Genomic DNA, 24,584 nt, shown 5'->3' with positions numbered 1-24,584 from the left:
ATTTGTTGAGAGTTTTTATAATGAAGGATGTTGAATTTTGTCAAATGCTTTTTCTGTATCTGTTGAGATGATCGTATTTTTTTCTTTCATTCTATTAATAGGATGTATCATATTTATTGATTGTGTGTGTTGAACCATCCTTGCATCCCAGGGATAAATCCCACTTGATAATCCTTTTAATGAGCTGTTGAATTCAGTTTGTTAGCATTTGTTGAGAATTCTTACATCTGTATTCATAAGGGATATTGGTCTATAGTTTTCTTGTAGAGTCATTATCTGGCTTTTGTATCAGGGTAATGTTCCCTCCTCTTCAATTTTTTTGGAAGAGTTTGAAAAGGATTAGTACTAATTCTTTTTAAAATTTTTGGTAGAATTCACCAGTGAAAACATCTGGCCCTGGGCTTTTCTTTGTTGGGAGATTTTTTTTATTACTGATTCAATATCCTTATTCAACTTTGGTCTTACTCATTATTTTCAATTTCTTCATGCTTCTGTCTTGGTAGGCTGTATGTTTCTAGAAATTTTTCCATTTCTTCTAGGCTGTCCAGTTTGTTGGTGTATAATTGTTCACAGTAATCTCTCATGATCCTTTATATTTCTGTGGTATCAGTTGTAATGTCTCTTATTTAAAATTTTATTTGGGGGAGGGGGTCCTTCTCTCTTTTTTCCTGGTTAGTCTAGCTGAAGATTTGTCAATTTTATTTATCTTTTCAAATAACCAACTCTTAGTTTTGTTAATCTTCTCTATTGTTTTATTATTCTCTGTTTTACTTATTTCTACTCTAATGTTTAATATTTACTTCCTCTGCTAACTTTGGGCTTTGTTTATTCTACTTTTTCTATTTCCTTGAGGTTTAAAGTTAGGTTGTTTATTTGAGATTTTTCTTTTTTCTTGATGTATACATTTATTCATCAAATCTATCTTCATTCTTTCGTGTTATTATTAACTCATGATAACCTCAGTTTGGCTCAGAATGGTGAGAAATAGTTCAGTCCCTGCTTAGTCATTTTATCTTCAGATGAGTAAGTTGTTTTTTTGTTTTGTTTTGTTTTTTTATCAAGAAGTCTCTGTACCTGGATAGTACCGATGGCAGCTGACAATCATATGAATTTAAAGCCCCAAGGCAGGCTATCCCCTCAAGAGCTTCCTACATAGACTTACTTGAGAATCAGAATCCCAAGACAGTTTAGGGGTGTGTTTGTACTGAATGAGGGCCATGAAATAAACCCAGAGGCAATGGCATTTTGTTATATTGTATTAAAGTCCTTGTCTCTAATAAGTATGAACTTGATTGCCCCTCTGAGTTTATTAACCTAAGGCAGTTCACATTTAAGTGAAGAGATAGCTGGCTGGCTGAGTGTGTTTGTGTGTACGCGCGCGCACGTGCGTGCGCATCTGAACAGCATTTAGCCTTAATCAGAAACTCCCTGTGCAACCTAACTTAAATGGCTTAACTGCTCTGAGTCACTAATCTTCTGCATTGCCAAAATAAAGATACAAATATATCTAAATACAGACCTGTAAAGGTGAATAACTCAGACTTCCACACAAAATTAAAAAATTACTTTAGGAACTTCATGAAAGATTAACTCTTAGGTAATTTCAAAATCACTAGCCACTCCAAAATTTCTAACAACTTGAATCATTTCACCATCTATGCCAATTTTGGTTCATGATTGTGATTTGAAACACTGCAAAAATATGAAGTGATTTCAGAACAATCTGTTGTAAATGTATATGCACATGTATTTGTCCTGGAAGGCAGGAAGACTTTGCCTATTTCTCTTGTCCCCCCTTTTTTTAATGAAACTCCAAGTCTGTTGAAGATAAAGGGTTTTACAGGAAAGTGGAGAGTGGCTTGAAGAAGAGTGCAGAGCTTTTCCAAAGGCAGGAAGCACTGCCCCCACGCTGGGGGAAGAGAGCAAGCTCTACATCCCTGGGCAGGTGAGGGTAGGGGGTGCTGAGATAGCACCTAGGCAGGCTCTAGAGAAGAATAGATGCGAGGGTGACCAGGGTAACACCACCAGCACCAGGGACCTAGCCTCACCCCAGAGTCTCTCATACCACAAACGGAGTCAATAAAAAGAGCGCCCCCTACAGGCATGGACAATGAGGATGTCAGCAGTCAGCATGCAAGGAAAGAAGGGATTCTGCCTCCCTTTTCTGGACATTACCTATGTCTCGAGATGCTAGAATAGTTCTGTGGATAGAAGGGGCCCCATAATGACTGAAATTGATTTTCTATCTAGTCCAGCTGGATGATACATGGGGCTAAATTATGTTGATTTAAATGAATGAAAGTTATATTTCTTACATTTCTGAGCTAATAGCCTACCATGCATAGCCATTATGAGTACTGTGTGTAATTTCTGCAGTCCCAATCTTTGATAATTAGCAATCCATGTGTGATAATTATTGTAACACTGGCATCGTAACAGGTGTCTACTGAAGGCCAGTGGATATCCACAATACCCATGTCTCATCCCAGCCTAGGAAATTATGGTATTCCCAAAATCAGGTATTAAATGCACATATTTTCTTGAACCTTTCCATTAAAGGACCAAAGATATGAATGAAAGAGAAACTGATTTTTCAAATTTAGATTAAGTTTAGGTATGCATGACAGGACCCATTTCCCATAAACCTTGCCAACACTTGAAATTTTTAGACTATTTAATATTTACTGACATCTGCCAGTTGATTGAGGGCTACCACTTCTGGAAAGGATTTTTCTGGCCCTTAAAGTCTGAGTCTGGGCAAACAGGTAAAGGCTGTGTGAGGGAGGAGAAGGGAGATACCTTGATAGAGGAGTTGGAAGAATTATTTTCTCCTGAGGACTCCTGTCTCCAGGGGTGAAAGGGACAAGTGTCAATCAAATCCTCACTGAATACAGGCCCAGGACATAGTATTGATTCATTTCTCTTTGTTGAATGTGATGACTTTGACCTGTCCCAGGATGGGAGGTGCCAGCCTTTCATGCTTGTCAGTCTTTACTGAAGGCTCAGGATTGCCTGTGATGTGCATCACATTCTGGGTTAATGCTTATTTAATAAGCATTATTAAATTTTATTTCTCTATTATTATTTTATTTCTCTACTAAATTTGTGGACAGGATTTCTGGATTTGGAGAAGTTTTTATTTTTAATTATATTTCTTTTAATTATATTTTCTTTTTCACATGCAATCAGTGATTGCCACTGGGAAAATATGTGTTGGAAGTGGGTAAAGGTGTGTCCTCAGTCATATTTTTCTCTTTCGATATAAATAAAGCATTTTAATGAGCCAGAGGGAAGTATCAATGTGCTCTCTGGCATTCTATCTCCTACTCTTCCCTTGTCTGCATGTTGAGGAGGGGCTGCCTGTTAGACGTCCCTTACATTCCATAGAAGGTGGCGGGACTCTTCAAGGAGGATGAAAACTGGAGAGAATAGAGGTCACAAACCAGGATATCTTCAGGAACACATAAACTCATGTGCGTCTCAGCTCACTGTTGAGGAATGAGAGGCCTTGGGAAGCTCTTTGGACACATGCCGTGTGGTAAATGTATGAGGCTTGCTGGCCTCCTCCTATGAGTTGCACATGGCTTCCATCTTAATAGGATTTCCTGCGTTCAAGTCATTTCCAGTTCCTTGGGAGAAGAAGGACTGTCTTATCTGCTTTTCAAGGCCCAGTCATCTGGCTCTTTCTTGGATCCATTCATTTCCTATTTAATTAACTATTTGTTACTTGAAAGCAAGACAGCATAATGTGCGTTCTTGAATTGCTGCTGGAATTTATACCCAGATCTGGTGACCTCAAAATGGGAACTCTGTGTTCTCACATGGAAATGATATTAATGATAATAATTCTTCAGAAAATATTTACAGTAGGCACATTTTTTGAAGAATTAAATGTATGTGGGAGTAACCTTTATCTCTTCATGTTAGTTGCTTTATCTCTCTTTTAGCTGTCTAATATTATTTTATTTAATAGACAATACATCTTAATCATTTAGGAACTTTCTTTTCTTTCCTTCCTTATTCTCTAATTACCAGTCAACAGATTTCTCAAGTGTCCTAGGACCAGAAGTCCCCATTTTCCTTAGGTCTTCTAGAAAAGTGAAATGATCCACAAGAGGCCAAGAAGAGGACTGCACTGATACAGAATGAGCTGGGTCTGCATCTCCAGAAAGTTCCACAATGTGCAGAGATTCCATAGAGGGGACCCATAACAGTGGGCTCTTCTCTGTTTTAGAAAATCCTTTTACTCTGGGAATTTAAAGCCAGGATCCCAGCTCACTGACAAACATCTGCTGTTCATTGATAGCACCATCTGGTATTTCAGCTCCTCGCTGTGTTGTAGCAGCTTCGTGTAGCTGCCTCCCCAGATTAATTATTCTATAACAACTTGTTTTCTGGAAGCACAGGCCAAATAGGGTAGTTTTGCTGAAAGCTACTAATTCGATGCTTTGCCCCTTGTTTGAATGGGCATTCCTACGCCTTCCTCTCGTCATGGTCTGAAGTGTTTCAAGCCATTATATTTGGGGTTATGTGGGATGGAGGGAAATGCACACTAATGCCCTGAGCAAGTGGCTTGGGAAAAAATGTGTTTCTCTGCATTTCACAAGCTCATGAACATGCATAGCCTAATTTAAATAATTTATTTAGAGGGATGATTATGATAATACAGGCTGAGCTATATCTGTCATAGGAGCTTAAAAAGTACTTCCTAGAGTAGCGATTACTTTTAATATAGCTATACCGTGCTCCCCACTCAATTAGCAACTTCTTCAATGATTGGTCTCACCATTCAGCTTGCAGCAGTGCCACGAAGTTCCATGCTGTGGGAGCAGCTGAGTGATGCAGTGAAATGAGCACTAACGAACCAAGTGAGGTTCAGTAAGTCACTTGGTCACTCTGGGTCTCAGTTTTCTCATTGGTACATAAATTACCTGACCTATCACACTGCAGGTTGTTGTGAAGCTCAGATGAGAAGAGTACCAAGACACAGGCAATCAGTAATGAGCAATATGCACATATTACAAATTTCATCCCTTTATCTCTTTTTTACAGATTCCAATGAAATCAGGTACCTGTTGCTGCAACTCTGGAGCAAGATGCTTAATCTGTAAGTCTGTGGTTTAGGGACACATTGTCTCATTCCACACCAAACTCTCTCTTCAGAATACTGTATACTTGTTTTTAGCATTTGGCTGCATGGTGGCAGAATGATTTGGCACAGTGGTTCTTCACCTTGGTAACATGTTAGAATTACTTAAGATTCTTTTTTTAATTGAAGTATAGTTAAGTTACAATGTTGTGTCAGTTTCTGGTGTATAGCAAAGTGATTCAGTTACGTAAAAAAATATATATTCTTTTTCATATTCTTTTCCATTATAGTTTATTAAAAGGTATTGAATATAGTTCCCTATGCTATATAGTAGGACCTTGTTGTTTATCTATTTTATATATAGTAGTTAGTATCTGTTAATCTCAAACTCCTAATTTATCCTCCTGTCTGTGAGTCTGTTTCTGTTTTGTAAATAAGTTCATTTGTATCATATTTTAGATTCTACATATGAATGATATCATATGATATTTGTCTTTGTCTGACTTACTTCGCTTAGTATGATAATCTCTAAGTCCATTCATGTTTCTGCAAATGACATTATTTCATTCTTTTCTGTGGCTGAGTAGTATTCCATTGTGTATATATAGCACATAGTTATCCATTCATTTGCTGATGGACATTTATCACCTAGGATTCTTTAAATATGCCAATACCCAGGCCTCAAATAAACAGAATCTCTGATGGCATGGCCCAGGCATCTGTATTTTTTAAAGTACATCAGTTGAGGCAAATACACAGAGAGGAATGAGAACCACTCATTCAGAGGAAAGAGCAACATCCAGACACCCTTGGCTCCACCATTCTGCTGACTATGTGACCTCAAGCTGAGGTCTCTGAACCTCAGTTTATAACGTGTAAAATGGGGAAGGGAGAACTGACAACTTCCCGAGTTTTTGTGAGGATACAGGATCACTTATGTAAATTGCCCAGCCCAGTAGAAGCTCAGTAGTTGTTCACTGTTATTATTTATATACTGACTTTTATTGTATACTCTTTTTCTCAGTATGATTGTGGGGGTCCACATCTGAAATATAAACTTTTTGAGAACGGAGACTATGGTTTACTTTTCCTCTAAATCCCTTACAGCTCCTAGCACAGTACTGAGCGTAGAGTAAAGAGGCATATATCAACTATCAATATAATAACTATTTTGATTAATTTATTGACAGGAAACTCAAAGTCATCTTCAGCTCTGTTAAGGATATTTTAAAACATCAGAATTGCATTCTAGTAATTCACCACAGCTTTTGATAAAATCCAAATCCAGGGCATTTGATCATCTCTGTCTAAGCCACAAAACCTTTTCTGTAATCAAACTACGAGCCCATCAGCTTAGATATTACATTTGAAGGACAGTCGTGTTTGTCCCAAGGCATTTCATTTGATACAAGGCCACAGGAAGGAAGCTTTATCAGTTTAGAAGGCAGGACCTGGCTTTCATTTCTGAAAAAACTAATATAGGAATCATGTTCTGGAAACTGGTGCAGTTGGAAGGCAGTCAGTATAGCCAGGTGCTTGGGTGCATGAACCTGGGAATTGATTGGACTCCTGAAGGTGGGATGGACAGAGACTCTGGGAACGAAGTGGGGAACCAGAGGCTATTCATTACTGTGTCAAAGCAGTAAGGAACTATTCACATCCTTTCTGGCTTAAGCCCAGATTGGTCTTAGAGGTAGAACAGAGGGATCTGTGGGGCCAGCTTTAGCGAGGGGAGAGACACAGCAAGGAAGGTCAGGCAGAGGTCATTCTCTCTCAACTGGACATGCTACATCACCACATGAGCATCCCTGCTATTCTCTACACTATGTTGGGCAGCAGGCATGAATTAGAGCAGACCAGCAGCCTGCAGACATGTTCTGAGTGGCTAGTGTATTTAGTTCACACAGTGTGTTAAAACATAGCACAACCAGCAATGTGTTACTCTAGATCTTAACAGAATTCAGCAACTTCATCACCTTCTGTGCCATCTGCCTGCCCTTGTATGATTTTTAGTTTGCAAACTCAAGTTAAAGCCTGTTGATTGATAGCCACAGAAAACAGCTGTTGTTTCTGTCAAGTGTTGTCAATAAAATGCCCTTCATTTTATTGCACATTCCAAGTTTCATTCTGGTGTTCTTTAAGATTCCACCCCCCCTCCCCGCAAAGGTAATGGTAATTCAGACCCATGAGGGAATAGAGATATGGTTCTTATCCTGAGTCATTATCTACAGGGCCCCCATAGAGCTTTGGAGTATGCGCCATAGGTGTGCCTGGGATTTGGGGATGCAGGGTGTTGTACAAAAACATATGGTTGTAAGAAGTCAGCAGCAAACTGGAGGTCAAGGAAGACTAAGGCCCCAGAGTCATGGCTTACAGTAAATCAAGTCAAAACTCAAGTCATCTGAGCACCAACATGTGGACCAGAATGGGAGGCAAGGTCTGCCTCCGTCAGAAATCTCCAGTGTACCATTCTCTCTAGGAGGGTTAACCATGGGTATGAGACAATATATGTGACAATTTTGTTATGTGTTTTACCTGGAAAAGAAGAGCTGTCACCAGCTCAAACTTCTATATTTCTAGTTTTAAAAAGTTGCCACCCTTTCCATTTTCTCTCAGGTCTCAGAAAAATCACCTGTGTTGGAGTAATTAGTCAAATAACTAGGCCTGATATGGGAAAAAAATATGGAGGGTCTTTTTTTTTTTAAACATCTTTATTGGCATATAATTGCTTTACAACGGTGTGTTAATTTCTGCTTTATAACAAAGTGAATCAGCTATACATATACATATATCCCCATATCTCCTCCCTCTTGTGTCTCCCTCCCTCCCTCCCTCCCTATCCCACCCCTGGAGGGTCATTTTGAAAGAGATGACTCTCTGGGCTGATGTCTTTCTACTTATTAGATTTCCATTAATACATTATTACCCTGTAACTATTTTCATAATGGGTTTTTTAAATTTTGATTTTTACTCATGGCTTTTATAGCATGAAATCCATGACTGTAACACCACAGTTTTGTCCTTTTTGCATTCCTTTCCCATTTTTTTTCCCAACTGTACCATATATTGCATTATGTCTGTAATATAATACAGTTGTGACTCTTTGCCATATAATCTGTCATAAAATTTTTCTCTTAGAAAAATACTGTTTTTATATTCATGAAGACAATATTATTCTATGGCAAAGTGATCTTTTATTAACATTAAAATGATAGCATAATATGCATATACATTTGCATAATATTCATTTACACTAACATAACATTCAATTGCATTTACCTAAGATAAATTACCTAAAACAGGTTAAATACAATAATGTACATTTCAGTTGTTTTCAATTGTTTGGTTTTTTAAAAAGCCTTCTTACTTCTTTATAATTACAGCTGTCCCTTAGTATCTGCAGAGAATTGGTTCCAGGAACCCCAGAGATACCAAAATCTGTGGATATTACGGCATAGCACAGTCAGCCCTCCATATCTAGGGAAAAGGAACCAGTAGATATAGGGGGCAGCTGACTGTATTTCCTTAGGATAAATCTTGTAAGTTGGATTACTGAATCAATGATTCTGAATATAAAACAAGACTTGTTAAGTTTATAAAGAATTTCCCTACAAGTTTCTGATTTTAATACTCAAACTTTCCAGCAAAGTGGGCAAAGCACAAATTATTTCACCCATTTTACAGGCAGAAAAACTGAGCCAAAGAGAGATTAAATGACTTGCCCGAGCCAGATGAACCATAGTGCAGAATAAGACCTAAAATAAAAGTCTTCTAGTTCTTGGCTTTTCCTTCTAAACAAGAGACATTAAGGAGACTTTTTGTTTCGCTTTATTTTTTTAATTGTCATTATCATTTCCCTAATTTATAATTTTTCTTTCTTTTGTTATATTTTGGAGGAAGGGTAGCAAGGGAGTTTAGTGAAGTTCAGTAATAATAAAATTCAAAACAAAATAATGAGGAAGTTTATAATAATAACTAATTACAATAACAGAGCCCTGTAAGATTCCAGGCACAGCGCTAAGTGATTTATATCAATGGTGTGTGCTGGGGCTGGCAAGCTGATTGTATGGACATCTTCCCAGCTTGAAATGGCCCGGGCGGGGCACTTACACCATGGAAATCAGCACGTGCTGACCTCTCCAACTCAACCTGAAGAGCTGCTTGCCAAACATTTACTGGCACACCCCATGAAATGAATTATTTCATTTCATAGCTCCAAACAAGCTGATTTTACAATGATAATCCTCATTCTCAGGTGAAAGACTAAGGCCAGCGAGGGTAAGTGATTTCCTAGTATTAAACAGCTATGAAGTAGCAGATTTGGAATCTACACCAGGCAGTCTGATTCGAAAAATTAACATTTACCCACCAAACATCACTGTTTCCTATTCATCCAAACCAGTGCAGATAGTTCGACAGTATTCTGAGATGACTGGGGGCAGATTCTAGGTTATGGATTTTGATTTTGCTTTATTTTCCCAAACTCAAGTGGATGATGAGGCTCAACTTTGAAATAATCTTGCTGTCTCTACCAGTCCCACTGTAACCCTTTGAGGCAAGTTGATGGTAAAAACAAAAAACAAAAAGAGTCTCCCCTTTTCATGAATGAATTGTTCCAAGGGCATAAGTATCTAGCCCAAGGTGACTAAATGAGTCAACAGCCCATACAGCCCACACTCAGTCCATTAGGCCCCACTGATTCCCAAGATGAGTGAGCTGAAAGCCTCGGGCTTGTGACTCAGGTAAACAATGGAAATGGATGCTCAGCCTGTTTCAGCAGTGAAATGCCATGTAACTTGACTGTTGTATCTGATATTGAATAACCGTAATTTCCTTTATGTAAATCATTCCTCATCCCCTTAAAGATAGTACTCATATTTGTTAATATTGTTGTTCTTCATGCATGCCATCTATGCCAGAGCTAGTATTTCAAGGGATTTTCTTTGCATAATTATTCTATTCTGCTCTTATTCTAGATGATTTACATAAAATTGACTTATTACTTTTTCAGATGTAGAGAAATCAAGATATAAGCCAACGATGGATAGTAGCAACTAATAAGAGGAAGCTGTTTCAGGCAATTATTTACAGTGTAAAAACAAGTATATTTGGTGTGCCGACTGCAGGCAAAAAAGAAAAAGACCCCAGCATTTCTGGGGGCTTAGAAACTACTTATCAATCATGTGAGATGCATAGTCGGTCTTCGTGTTTCTTAGAAAACTGGGACTTTGGAAAAGAGTTTATTAACTACAAATGAGCATTCCCATTGAAATAACTTCCATCTAATGTATATAAGTAAAATTACTCAATATCTGTAAAATATTTTACAGCTTTCAAAAGGTTATGGATATAATCCTTGCAATACAACTTTAGAGAGATGGTGTTAATACTCAAAAGTCATACAGCTTTCCAGTGGCAGGAGAACTCAGGCTTTCTTACCTGAGGTCCAGTTCATTTTTCATTCTACCAGTACCACATTGTATCTCTGGATATAGGAGGCACATTTAAGGTGCATAAAATAGGCATTCGGGTGCCAAATCAATGATCTTTAAGAGATGGGCATGCTTATGATTGAATTTTTTTCTTATGTACCCTCCACTTACTGGCTTCAAGGGACAACTGTCACTGAAATATTCTCAGATGTATGATTTGGGATGAAACAGAGCTAACTCCTACCCAATATCTCCTAAATTTCTCTGACAAATTCTCACCAGTCTCTTACTAAATATTTCTGGAGGTAAATTGTTTAATTAGATCTTTGGGAAAGTGTCTAAGACACTTTTTCTTAATGTGAGTCAATATTGGTCTTTGACCTCAATTTAGGACTGTCTTCTCAATTTACACAAAGATCTACTTGTATATAGCAGAAAGAATGATAGATCAGGTGATTTTAATGTTTACTCCAGCCCAGAAAGTTCTGCCTGAAAACTCTTCAGATTTTGGAATTCCTTTATCTAATCCCTGCTATAGATTTTTTTCCTAAGTATCAATATATCTAAATGCTTTTTCCTAAAGAGTCCAAATGATAATTGTATGATATGGGGTCCGGGTTCCTCACTAAGCCAGACATCTTTAGTTTGTCACTTAACTGGTGAATAAAGTGAAGAACTTTAAAATTCTTTATGATGTGCCAAACCACAACTCCATCCAGTATATCTGCTCTTACTGGGGAAAGCAGTCATGCAAGTTTCAGTGGTAAGAGAACAGAGACTTATTTTAGGTAGGTCTTTTTGGGGAGATGATTGCTGAGAACATCATGTTTCACCTTGTTTAATGGTCATCGTGATTTACTGGAGAGAGAATGGAAAATTGGTCAAGCATATGGAATAAGTGTGAAATGAGCGATTGAGAACTCTGCTCTTTGGCAAACAAAATAGGGCAGTATCAGTAAACAAAGGAATCACTGTACTTTAAAAAGTGAAAAGTTTCAAGGTTAGTATAAACAAAATAAATGAATTTAATACATGTAGAAAAAAATCTGTACAGGTCGTCAAGATACTATGGAAAAACACATAATATAGGAAGAAAATGTTATGGAATTCCTACATTGGGGGCACCAAAAGAGTGGTCCAAACTAAGTAGTCTTAGATTTTGATTTATAATCAGCTGAACTGCTTTTTTCTCCATGACTCTCCGAGACTCCCTACCTCTGAAAATAATAGTATAATGATCAAAACCATGTGAACACATAGCAACAGTAAGTATGAGCTGATGAAGTCCAAATCCCGGTTTGCTTCCTTGGAGAAATGTGTTGAGACAGTTTGAGAAGGATTCCTGCAGTAGAAAAAGGAAGTAGTAACACGGGGGTAGATTTTGGTTTGAGATAAAATTGTTGCTCTGAGCCTCGTTAGGGAACTTCTTGAACATTGCAGATTTGTTGGATCTTTCATAGATTTTCCACATGTTCAGTGTAGATAAAAACCAAATGTCTTGGCTCCACGTAGCCTCCCATGTCGTCTGATTCCACTGTTGCATGGAGAATCTCCCCAGATGGAGAAGCCTTTTAAATTTGAAGGTCCATAAAGGGGATGACTAGGAAGAGCAATTTCGTTATCACTGCTAATTTTAGGAACACTTGTGCTTGGAATTCTTTACCGAGAAGAGGCACCTAAATACTTAGTGCAGAGTGATTATGTTAGGATAATCCGATGGAGGTATTTTTAAAATACAGAAAAGGAAAAATAAAGCAGAAAAAAATTACTTAGTTATTCCTCATTCCAAAGACTAAACTTACAGATTTTGATGTCAACCCTTCCGTTTTTTTCATATCTGCCTGTGTTTTCATTTAGCTGTATTGTGCAAAATGGGGTGTATTCTGCATCTACTATTTTGTAACTTGCTTTCTCACTTAATACATTACGAACATTTTTCATACCATTAAGTATTCCTTTAAAATTTGACTGTGTGTGGCTGCATTATTTCTGCAATTTGTTTAGTCAGTGTCCTGTTATTAGATTTTATGTTGTTTCCTATTGTTCACATTATACTTGTTCATAAATATTTGTGTGCCTATGACTAATTTTTTAGGATAAATCCCTATGTGAAGAAATATTGGATGAAATAGAATGAACATTTTTAGCTTTCAATACTTACTGCCAAAGGGCTATTTCCATGGTCTATTGCCAGGACTGAGTATTAACATTTTTTAAAAGTGGAAATTTCATAGGTCAAACACAACATTTCTTACGGTTTTTCTCTGATTAATAGTGAGGATGATTATACAGTTTGTCCATCTGGACATTTTCTAAGCTGCTCATTCATGCTCCGTAGAATAATAATAATTTGTCACTGGACTAGAGCACCCAGACATTGCTGACTCCGGTGTTTCTCCTGAGTCAGCAGTGAGGCTGGTGGCTAAAGCTTGGACCAAAAAATAGAAAGTCAACCACAGCTCTGATAGTGGCTTGCTACAGCAGTTGGGCAAGTTAATTCTCTCCTGTACCCTATTTTCCCCATTTGAAATATAATAACCTCAACCTGTATTCTACATAATCTTATATTTGGGATAGGATGACCCTATCCTAATCTAAGTCCTATATTCTACATCTACAGGATGAATTTAGAATAAATGAGTGTGTGATCCAGATCTCCTTAAGCCTCAGCTGCTTTCACATTCTCATCATGTTTTGGGTTTTTTGGGTGGCATCTGGGCATTTTTATTTGTCCTCTCATGGTCCTCAAAGCTTCCAAAGTAAGAAGAAGTTTGCAGTTCTAGAAAATATAATAAATGCTGAAAAGTTACTGAGCATTTTATACATGCCAAGCATTGAACTAAGGACTTCAAATAACACACACCAGCTCCTACAACCTCTTAAGATAATTATTTTTTTAGATGAAGAAAGTGAGGCTAAAATACTTTTTCATAACCTGCCCATAATTCCTGTGGTTAGTAAATAACAGAATTAGGCCTAAAACCTTGGTTTTCTGACACCAACCAATACTTGCTGTGAGTATCTTGGGATCAAAGCCTGATTTAAAAGCAAAGCACTATAACTTCCAAAATACAATAAATACCTAATGCCAGGTTAAATTCCTTCTGGCACCTAGGATTTCCCTAGGCCATCTTTTCTCACTGTCAAGTTGATGTAAACTTAAGAAATGCAAATAACATTTGATATTAGATTAAATTAATGTAGTTAGCAGAGTTTATCAGTGACAGAAAAACAAAAGCAAACTCTCTGCAAAATGCATCATAATATCAGATTTGATAGAAAATTCATTATTTCCATTGAAAGTTTGAAACTATGGAGTACCTTAAAGATAATTTTCAAACTTCTCATCCATGAATATGCAAACTGAGACAGCGATGGGGAAGTTAGTAGAAACCAAACCTGGGATTAGAATCTAGGTCTTTTGGTTCCTAATCCAGTTCTTTTTGTGCTAAAACATTGTGCAACTTGTGACAAATGATGAATATTCTTGGATTCAGAATATAAATACACAAGCACAAGGAGACATATCACAGAGGTGTTCCACTTAGAGGTTATAATAGCATCAAATTGAAAATAACCAAAATTTCAATCAATAGAACATTTGATAAACAAGAGTACATAAAAACCATGAATCTTACCCAGCCCTTCAAAATCGTAACAGAGAGCTCTGTTTATTGTCCTAGACAGAGGAGCATGATGTACTATTTGAGAAAAAAAAAAGGCATATTACGAAGTAGCATGTATAGCATGGCCTGCTGTTGATACATATGAAGTTGCACACTTACATCCGTAGATAATGTGGCTTTTGCTAGATGATGGGATTATGATGATTTTTCTTACTTTTGTCTATGTCCTTGGTTCAATATTATTTCAATTGCTTCTAAGAATTTGTTACATGAAACAAAATGCTTTAAAACAAGAAAGCAGTTCTTATTCTGTGTACCTTTTAAAATGACCTAAACCAGTGCTTCTCAAGCTTTAATCACCTGGAAACCTTGATAAAATGCAGGTTCTGATTCCACTGCCTGTCCATGGTCTGGGGTGGAGCCAGAGTCTGCGTTTTAAACAAGCTCCCATGCGATACCGATGCTGCTGAAGAGAACAACACCTTGCATTACAAGGATCTAACCGTTTTTGTTAATTACCCCAGCAGGTCTTTTCATCATTCATTCCATATGTAGTTTCTGGCAATCCTGGCCTGGAATTGTTTTGCCTTGTTTGTTAGTGCTGTAGTGATTTCTAGGTAAATAGAACCCTGGAGCTTTCTTATTTTTCTTGGAGTTAATAAACGTAAACACTGGGGGACACTATTTTAAATTGCTGCACATGCATTATAAAACTAGAAATAGTACTCAATATTTCTTCTCCCATCAGATAATTTTTATCTTGATATCCTCAACTGAGGATATTCTCTGATTTAATGGCATGGGTTGTTTAAATGTATGAACAATTGGGGAGCAATTATGATTAAAAAAAGAAAACAGCAATTGACAGGCTGCTCAGCAAGTTAAATTAGGTCATAATATGAATGCTAATTCTCAACACACTTCTTAATGTATTTTCATGAAGAAAATTAAAGCATTTTAAGAATGACTGGGTATGAGAATGGCCTAAGGTTTCTTTTATGAAAGCAAGGTTCAAAACCCTGTACTTTGGAAGAAAATTGGATGAAATAATATCCGTTAGAAATAATAATGTAATCAACAGTTACGTAAAATATGGCCGATGCTATTACTATGTTTAGCATTCATTGAGTCTTACTAGGTAGTACCAGGCCGATCAAATTGATTTATGTGCATTATTTTAATGTCTTATTAAAAGTTTGTAAAAGTTCAGTAACATGTCCAAAGTAACATGTCTAATAGGAGGTAGTCAATATTTCGATTCATATGTGTGACACAAACTCAAGATCTTTATCACTATGTATATACTTTGAGACTCATTCAAGGAATTGAGCATCTGCCTGATGTGTACCAGGCATTGTTCTAGGTAACAGGGAACATTTAGGGAATGAATGAAACAAAAACCATGCCTTCATGGAGCTTACGTTCTAGAGAAGGTAAAGAAATAAATATACTTATAGATTTGTATGAGATCTTAGTCATTTATCTGTATAATCCTGAGTGAGAAAGAAAAGTTACTTCCTTCTTTTGGCCTTCATTTCTGCAAATATAGAATTTGGATTTTGCACGCTTAAGTTTGCTTTAAGCTCTCAAACCTCTATGTCCATGAAATTTCAAACCATTGTGTTTATCTTTACATTTCCTGCTTCAAACTATCAGTAGGCCACCTTACCAACACCTCCTGATTTCACATTTTAGAGGTGTTTCCTTTTCCAGTCATTATTTTTATTGATATTATTATTACCATTATTAATGACTATGAATGCCAGGTCAGGCTGCTATGAAATGACTTGGTGGCTTTCCACTGCAGTGTTTATGTCACCTGCACTCCGCCAAGCCACCTCCTCCTACTTGGGCCAGACTGCTGATCTTGCTTGTGGGCTCTCTGCCATTGTCACGGATGGGGCCAGTACACTGGACTGAGGACCTCGTGTATGAGACTCAAATGCACTCATTGGAAATTATTGTGGAATGCTCTTCAGTCGTTGCCATGAAATGAAACAGTGTTCCCATCTGGGTTCCAAAAGACTCTTGAGTCTTAACTCAATCTTCTCTCCTTTAGGAGTTTCACACCTAAATATTTCCTGCCCCTTATAGAAAAACACTAGGCAATACTAGAACCAGCACAAAAGGAATCTGGGTATGGATTTGCTCTCTAATACTTCTGCAGAAAATAGGTGTCAGTAGGCAGTTCAGGCCTCTTGATTTGCTAGTGTTTCTCTCAATCATCAATTCACTTACTCTGATAATAATATATATGATTGCCTAGTGTGTGTTAGGTACCCTGGGATCATAGAAACTATGATTAAAATAAGGCCTTCCCTTCCAAAGAGACTTATTTTTTAAAACATGATTTTTTAGACATGCAGAATTGTAGGACTAGAGTAGTGTTGGATATTTTAGATAATTTTTGGTATGAAAAAGTAATACGAAGTATCTGAATCTTTCAGACACTGATGTGTAGAAAAGAATGGAGATGAAGTCCTGCAATATTTGTAGTTGGTGGCCAACAAATTTTGAAGTATATAAACATGATTGGCTTTTAGGGAAAAGACATAATGATCACTTCCATAGGTGGAGTAATGATTGGGGGCGGGTATTACTCCTTTGAATTTGGAAAAACTTGTCAGACCCTGAAATTTCAGAAAAAGCAATAAGTGAAGAAGAGAATGTTACATATGTTGTCTTCTGTGTAGAGTAAGAATAACCTGAGTCATCTGCTGTGGAATTATACACATATTCAAATAGGGACAGCCTACCGATGTCAAGTTTGATTGAATTCTGTGCATACTGTTGTCCCTTTTGAGCAAACAGTCTCCCTCAGTTTCAAATATATAACTAACAGAGGCAAGATAAGCTCTTGTCTTGCCAAGGAATACTCCAAGAATTTACAAATTGGTCCCAAACCCTTCACACTTTCTTGGGAGTGAAATAGAAATTGACTAGGGTGATCAAAGTCCCTGTTGTCTGCCATCCCCATCAATTTGCAATACCCCTTTCTTTCAAAAAAGAAATCTCATTTCTTACCCATATTCTTATTCTTATTCAGGCATAAGAGTAATGAAGTGTGTTATCACTCTACTTTTAACCAAAAGAGACCTTCTTTGTAGGCACCCACTCCATTTTGAAGATCCTAAAGCAAAAAAAGTACCCCAACCCATCTGTTGTATGATAAAGAATTTGTCTGGTCTTTGACGCAGGTTCCTTGCGTGGAACTTCTAAAATCCTTTGACTTCCCCTAAGTGATAGGAGTGTCTTTGTTATGCATGAGCCCCCTGGATCACATCTGAGTTTATATTAATGATATTAGATGATGCAAATGGGGATGGTCACCAGAAAAACCAACTGTGTGATTACAAGGTTGGCTCTTTGGGCCAGCCCAACTCCCGAGAAGTGGAGTGGGGGGCTGGAGAAAGAGTTCAATCATGTAGCCAGCATTCAATCAATCGTGCCTATGTAATGAAACTCCAGTTAAAAGCTATGGACATGAAATCAGAGGATCTTCTTGGTTGTTGAACACATCAATGTCAGTGTGCCTGGAGGGAGATGGACCATGATTCCATGGGGAGAGGGCATCGTAGCTGTGCGTTTGGGACCCTCCTAAACCATGTGTCTCTTCATTTGGCTGGTCCTGATCTGTATCCTTTATAACAAAACTGTAACCATAAGCAAAGCACTTGTTTGCACTGTGAGTGATTCTAGCAAATTGTTGAGTCTGAGGGGTTGTAGGAACCCCTGAATTTGCAGCCAATTGATCAGAAGTGTGGGATCCCTGAAGTGCAGCTGGCTTCTGAAATGAGGACAGTCTTATGGAGGACTGAGCCCTTAACTTATGGGTTCTACACTGATTCCAGATGATTAGCACCAGATTCAAACTGCAGTACACCAGTTAGTGTTGGAATATAATCCAAGGAAGAGGTTTGACTAAAGGAAGCAGTGCTTTCATGCCTGGTCACTGTAGTTAAATTCTTCTGCCAATATGGACATTTTCAGAAAATCTGAAGCTTATTACCTTAATTTTTGCCCTTTAAAAAATTTTTTGCTTTAAAAAGAGGGTCAACATATACAAAATGAAAGTAAAGTTCAAATGAATGTTTAAATGGACTTCCATTTCAGCCACAGAAAGACACAATACGTATTTAACAGACCATGGATAAAGCTATGTGGCCACAAACTGGAAAATGGCTGAAGACAACAGATTGGACCACGGTTTTTCAGGTTTGAGTGTGGCAGCCCCTCCCTGGAGTGGGAGCTCTCACTTTCCCCCACCAGAGCTAGACAGAGTTTCACAAGGGAGCAGTGACAACAAAATATGACTTCTTAAGAGTAGTAAGAACACAGACTGCGGGATTTTGCAGAACTGGATGTGACTTCCAACTACAGAAATAATTAGGTGTGTGACTGTAGCCCTGTTACTTAATAGTGTGAGCCTCAGTTTCCTCACCTGTAAAATGTAGATAATAATTCCTCTCTTCTTATGTGGTGGTGAGGATTAAGTGAGATGAATAAATGAATAAAAGGTAACAAACTGTGCCTGAAAATAAAAATAGCTTAATAAGTAGTATATTTAGGGCGACTCTGCAGCTTGAGGCTGCAGCTCTTTGTTATCTTATCTCTCAGGCTATCTTCTTTTCATCCTTTTTGGGTTTTGCCCCAAAGAAGCTTTCCAAAGAAGAATTTAATATATCGCTGCTGAAACTTCAAACCATTTATAGAATATTGAAAAAAAAAAGCATGCATTTACATTGGACTCTAAACGTCACTACCTTCTTGTTCATCTGGGCCTTTTTTGACAGTTCAGTTGAGTTGGGTAAGTTTACATGGGCAGTATTTTCAACATTTGTGTTTCAACATAATGGAGTATGTGTGTGTGTGTGTGTGTGTGTGTGTTTCCTTCAAGCAATTGGTATTAAAATACTTTCCTTTTGTAGACAAGCAGGACCGTGTGTCTACAGTTCATGATTTCTCTGATTTGTGTATTCTTTTGTTCCTTATGCTTCAGGCCCTCTCTTTAATCTCTTGTTTGGATTTCATGCAAGCAAACATCTGTGAGCCCCCCTATAACCACAGCAGCCCCAAACTGAGTTCTCAGAAGGCTTTGTTTCCTGACTTCAGATCACCTGTGTGCTGAATTCAGCAGCCAGAAGCTCCCTCTCGTCAGGTAGAAAGAGAGGTGGCCACAAGCCTTTGGTTAGAACACACCTGCCCTTCAGGCAAGGCTGGAACTGGAAGTTATCATAGATGGGGCAGGGAGAACCTTCTCTGGTTTCTTAAGACTGAAGTCTTAAGTCTGCTACTGCAGGCTCTCTCTTCCCAATGTTTCTGTTGAGTAGGTCTGAGTCATTAGAGAAACTTGGGTTCAAAGGTGAGAGAGGGAAGCTCCAAATGTTGCCCCTGGGGGATTAGTTGAAAATATACTCAGATCAGGTGGTATTCCTGGCATTTGTGAAACCAGTGGAATATTTTACCTGAGTACACAATCTGTGCTGTACTTGGTAAATAGGGAATGCCTTTGTTCCACATCATGGAAAAGTTTGTCATGGGAGAGAAATCATTTCAGAGAATAAGAAGAATCAAGGTTGCTCTGGAACTTTCTTCCCCCTTGATTGTACTAGATAAGCTCTGTATAAGCCTGTAGGAGGATTAGGTGCTCATCACACACTGCTCTCCCTTCATCAACACAAGCCCAGTGCAATTTCCTATCAAAACCTGCTCTCGGTGGACATTTGCTGACTCTGCTCTGCTGACAATTGACTAAGGATAGATGAGAATGGGACCATGTATTATGTACGGTGATATGGAAATGACTTTGAGAAGGTGGTTTGTCACAAAAGGCTTCATAATACTTCATCTTAACTCTCTAGATTTACTAAGTATTGTTCAAGTCTTTGCTGTGATTTTTACCAGTAAACTAAATTCATAATATTATAAACTTAATAAAATCATGTATACATAATGATCCTAAAAAGCCATGAAGGTGAACAGACTTTTCATAAAAGGACAAAGTCATTTTATGTTAATCTTTTGGGGTCACAGGCAAAAGAATGCATGCTGTCCATGTATAAAGATAACTATTTTTTTCAAAGATAGTGTTTTGTGGATAGACTACTTTAGAATAGAGGTCACGAAAGCACAGAGATTTCCAGTGCCTCCTATCTCATATTAATTGCAACTAAAAATTCTGGGACAATACAAAAAACAACTACTTGAGAACTCGGAGAACTTAATAATAGGCAGATTGAGGAGGGGAGACAAAATTTTAAGGACAACTGTTAGGGGGTAAACTTCTCAAGGTTTTCCTCTATTCCCCAGGTTAACCCAAGGGCTGCCTCAGTGCTTAACTGCGTAGTGAGTGAGCAAAGCAAAACCTCTGAGAGAAACCTTGTCTTTCTGGCCAGAGGACCAGGAAAAGGAGCCCCTGTGAGCCTTAAAGTATGGGAGGAATTAATGTTTTTATTTTGTTTTGTTTTTCTCTTTTTTTCTCCCATCCTTAGTCCAAAGGCAGCCCTAGCCACAGCAACAGCTCTGGCAGCAGAACAGTAGCCTAAAACCCCAAGAAAAAATCTGTCTCTCTGTGTCCAGAAGAATTCAGAAAAAGAGACCTGTGGTTCAAAGAGTGTGGAGAAATCCCATTATTTTTCTCTCCCTTTTCTCTCTCTGCTTTGACTCCAGAGTAGCCCCAGCCATGTGGAGCTGTGCAGAAATAAGGATGGATGAAATTCCAAAATGAGTCCTGTGTTTCTAGTAAGATGACTAGGAAACAAAACACTGGAACAAGAGAATGTGAGGGAAATCCCAGAGGAGAAACCAGGAAAAGAGGATCCCCTATTTCTGTCATGATCAAATTCCAGGCTCAACCCCCCAAGATACACATGCATAGGATAGACCCCAAGTAGCATAGCAAAGGCTTTGAAAACTGAACTGACATTGGATTCTTCAACCACAGAAAGTTAAGCAGAACTCATGGACTGATGATGACTGAATTATTTCCTTCTAAAACAAAGAGTTCCCTGGCGGTCCAGTGGTTAGGACTCAGCGCTTTCATTGCCTTGGCCCAGTTTCAGTTCCTGGTTGGGGTACTAAGATCCTGCAAGACACAGGGCGTGGCCTAAACAAACAAACAAAAAAACAAATAAATAAAACAAAATCAACATTATTTGGAGGATTTTTACAATACCAAAGGTCTGACAACGTAATATTCAAAATGTCCAGAATATAATCCAAAATTACTTTTAAAAGAACCCAAAAAAATGCTCAGAAGTGTAGAGCAATCAGTTTTGGATGGTCTCTCTTACTATAGCAGAAATAAAGCTTTCTCTTCTCTCATTTATTGGTGGAGATCTTAATCTAGAATCTCAAATACCAGTATGTACCAATTTCTTATTTATAAGAAGGAACTAAAAATACATACTAGATTTTCTCCTGGTTATCACTACATTCAGACTTCAGAGAATTTTCCATATGAAACTGCTGCTTACATATTAAGTCCTCATCACCTACTACCTCAGTGTTCTACCTTTCCCCTATTTCTAGTTCTATTTCCTTAAAATTTATCTATCATAGCTGCCAAAGTGACATATTAACATGAAAATATGACCATGTCACTCTATAGTTAGAAATTCTTTCTGTACATTCTCTTGGTATAAGTTCTTTGTCAGATATGTTTTTACAGATATTCTCAACCAGAATGTGGCTTGCCTTTTCATCTTCTGATGACTAGGATTTTTTTATTTTAATTAAATCTAACTTACTGTTTCTTATGTTTCTAATGCCTTTTGCGTTCTAAGAAATCTTTCCTATCCTAAAGTCATGAAAATATTCTACGTGTATTCTAGAAGTCTTATGGTTTTGGTAGTAGTGTTTAAGTGATCCATCTCAAATTAAATTTTCGAGTAAGATAGGAGACAAGGTTCATTTTTCTGTCCAGCTGTGTAGATGCTCCAGAACCATTTGTCACAAAGACTTTTATTTTCATGTTAAATTTATTTGTGATCATTTCTAGACTCTTCTGTTCCATTAATCTATTTGTCTCTGCTTATGCCATTGTGATATGATTTAGGACAGTGAATCTTAGCACTAATTTGCTTGATATCTGGAAGTCGTAATGGATGTTATAACAAATACAATTTCATTTCCTGCTCAAAGATCAGCGGTCTTCTCCACAAGTAAGATCCAAGGAGAGATACACACCTCTGCAACTCCAGGATAACTTCATCACTCACAAAACTGTCCGTAAAACTCATTATCCAGGTTTCTCAGGGTCCGATTTATTTTCCCAGTCTCCCTTTTAGAATAATGTTTATTGCACCAGACATATTGCGTAGAGGCTCCAGAGCATTTGTGCAACCTCAGCTACCATCTTGCTATCACCTAGGACCAGTGAGCTAACTCTCCTCTGTGCACGATAGTCCCAAAATATTGCTTTCTTTTCCACCTTAATGGACGATTAGTGGGCTGGAAGGCTAGTCATTACTACCATTATGAAATAGGTGTTCAAGCTAAAACTAAGATGGGCAGATCTGTGCATTTTCCTGAGTATCCATTTCAGATTGGTCTGAACAAAGTACTATAGACATTATTCTAGGGAACAATTCCACTTTGTCTCTAGGACTGAATCAGATGACCTATCTGTAATGGGGCCTATTATTCCTCTGCATTCACTTCTAAAATCTTATTATGATAGAAAAAGCCTGGCTAAATCAGCTTCAATTGCATCCAGACTTCAAAAGTAATTTCATATCTGCTTCTAATCTAGCTATTTAAAAGTATAGCCTCCAGATGAGTTTCTCCATCTATCTTTCTTGTAAAAAGTGATTATTAATAAGAAATAGATGATTATGCTAACCTTTCCTTTACCACATAGAATGAAAGCATGCATCTCTTCAGTGTGAAAAATATAGGGTGTATGTTTCCATAATTACAAATATACTCCTACCTCTTATGTTCCTGCTGAGAACAATCTTTCCATAATTACAAATATACTCCTACCTCTTTTCTTCCTGCTGAGAACAATCTTTCTGGAAAGCTCTTATTGATGGCTTACAATCAGTGTGAAAATGATAGGTTTAGAAAATTAAAATAGCTCTAATAGAGTGGCAATAGATTTCTTTTTCAATATATATGATGGGAAACTACAAGAGCTTTTGACATAAAATATCCACTAATTTTTTTCTAAAATTTAATGTTACCTGTATATTTCGTAGCAAAGTTGGAAAGGACTGAGCTTGCAAAGACACTGGACGGTACTGTCAGTGAAGCATCAATAGAAAGATCACCAGTTCATGTTAAATATTTTCTTCTCTCTTGTCTTGGCAGTAACCCCAGCTCTACCTTCTCTGCAGTATATAACATAATTTACTTCTATAAATTTATGAAAAGGACTAAGAGTTTTAGAGTCTTACATTTCATGGGAGGTACGTAGAAGTATCCATCCATCACTCTTTCTACTCCAACTCATGCTGATCTATTCCATCTCTCAACTCCTAGAGCACCTGCAGAGAGTTTTGGACTTTAATGTATCTGTTCTCATAATGTCCGGTTAATAATTAGTCTTTGCTCCTTCACAGAGGGTTTAACTCCTTGAAAATTGGAAACATGTCTCTCGTTTCTTCGCCAATGATCTTAGCCTTGTGTTAGCCATTAAGTGGATGTCCAATAACTCTTCATATATTGATTATAAAAATAATAATTATTTTAGCTAACATATATTGAGCTCTGATATGTGTCAGGCTTAACTAATCCTCATGACAACTGAATTATATTATTATCCTATTTCTACAGATGAGAAGATTGATATTTAATGAGGGTAAATGGCTTGAAAATTGCATGGCTTGTAATCATAGTGAAAAAACTACATTTTAAGGCAATAGACAAAGAAGCTACTGTCCATAGCCAGTAAACACTATTAGTAAAATTTTTAGTCATAATTTCTCTTCATAGTTATCCTCAGAAATGTAACTGTAATTATCAGATTAAGCTAGTAATTTGTTGGATTTTGTCAGATAACAGAACAATCCAGATGCATTATCATTCACAGCTCTCTCCAATTACTACAAAGAAGAAACATGTCAATTTAAACAAACAGCTAGTGAGGATTAGTGATGAAAGTATAATAGAACCTACAGATAATTAGTTCATTGTTCTTCCCAGCCCCATCTCCCATTAGCTTCACCCTAACTTCTAGTTCTTAAAGATATTTATAAATCAGTGCAGTTCCTTCTCTCAGGAATTTATATCCACTGTCAAAATGCAGGATTAAATTTGCCTGGTGTCATCCTCAGTTGACTCTAGCAGTGCTTAGCTAGCTCTAATAGAAGAAGTGAGAATCTTAAAATATCATGAGCTGGTATGTTTAGATGAACCATGTTGCATATATATGCCATTCATGGAGTTGGGCTCTTAAGAAGCAAAATAAATTGTTTCCTTAGAGGAAGTGCCTCT

General features: G+C 37.5%; 1 long non-coding RNA gene across 1 annotated transcript in view; it reads left to right on the top strand.

Moving 5' to 3' along the window:
- The window catches only part of LOC132350905 (uncharacterized), a 159,930-nt gene that overhangs the window by 6,270 nt on the left and 129,076 nt on the right, over nt 1-24,584 (top strand). The window contains exon 2 of the long non-coding RNA XR_009498043.1: nt 5,053-5,107. This is a non-coding gene — a long non-coding RNA (uncharacterized LOC132350905). The remainder of the gene's footprint in view (nt 1-5,052; nt 5,108-24,584) is intronic.

This window comes from Balaenoptera ricei, chromosome 16 (genome assembly GCF_028023285.1).
Source record: "Balaenoptera ricei isolate mBalRic1 chromosome 16, mBalRic1.hap2, whole genome shotgun sequence".
NCBI lineage: Eukaryota > Metazoa > Chordata > Mammalia > Artiodactyla > Balaenopteridae > Balaenoptera > Balaenoptera ricei.
The sequence above is the reverse complement of the archived record's forward strand: the minus strand, read 5'-3'. Positions and strand labels throughout refer to the sequence as shown.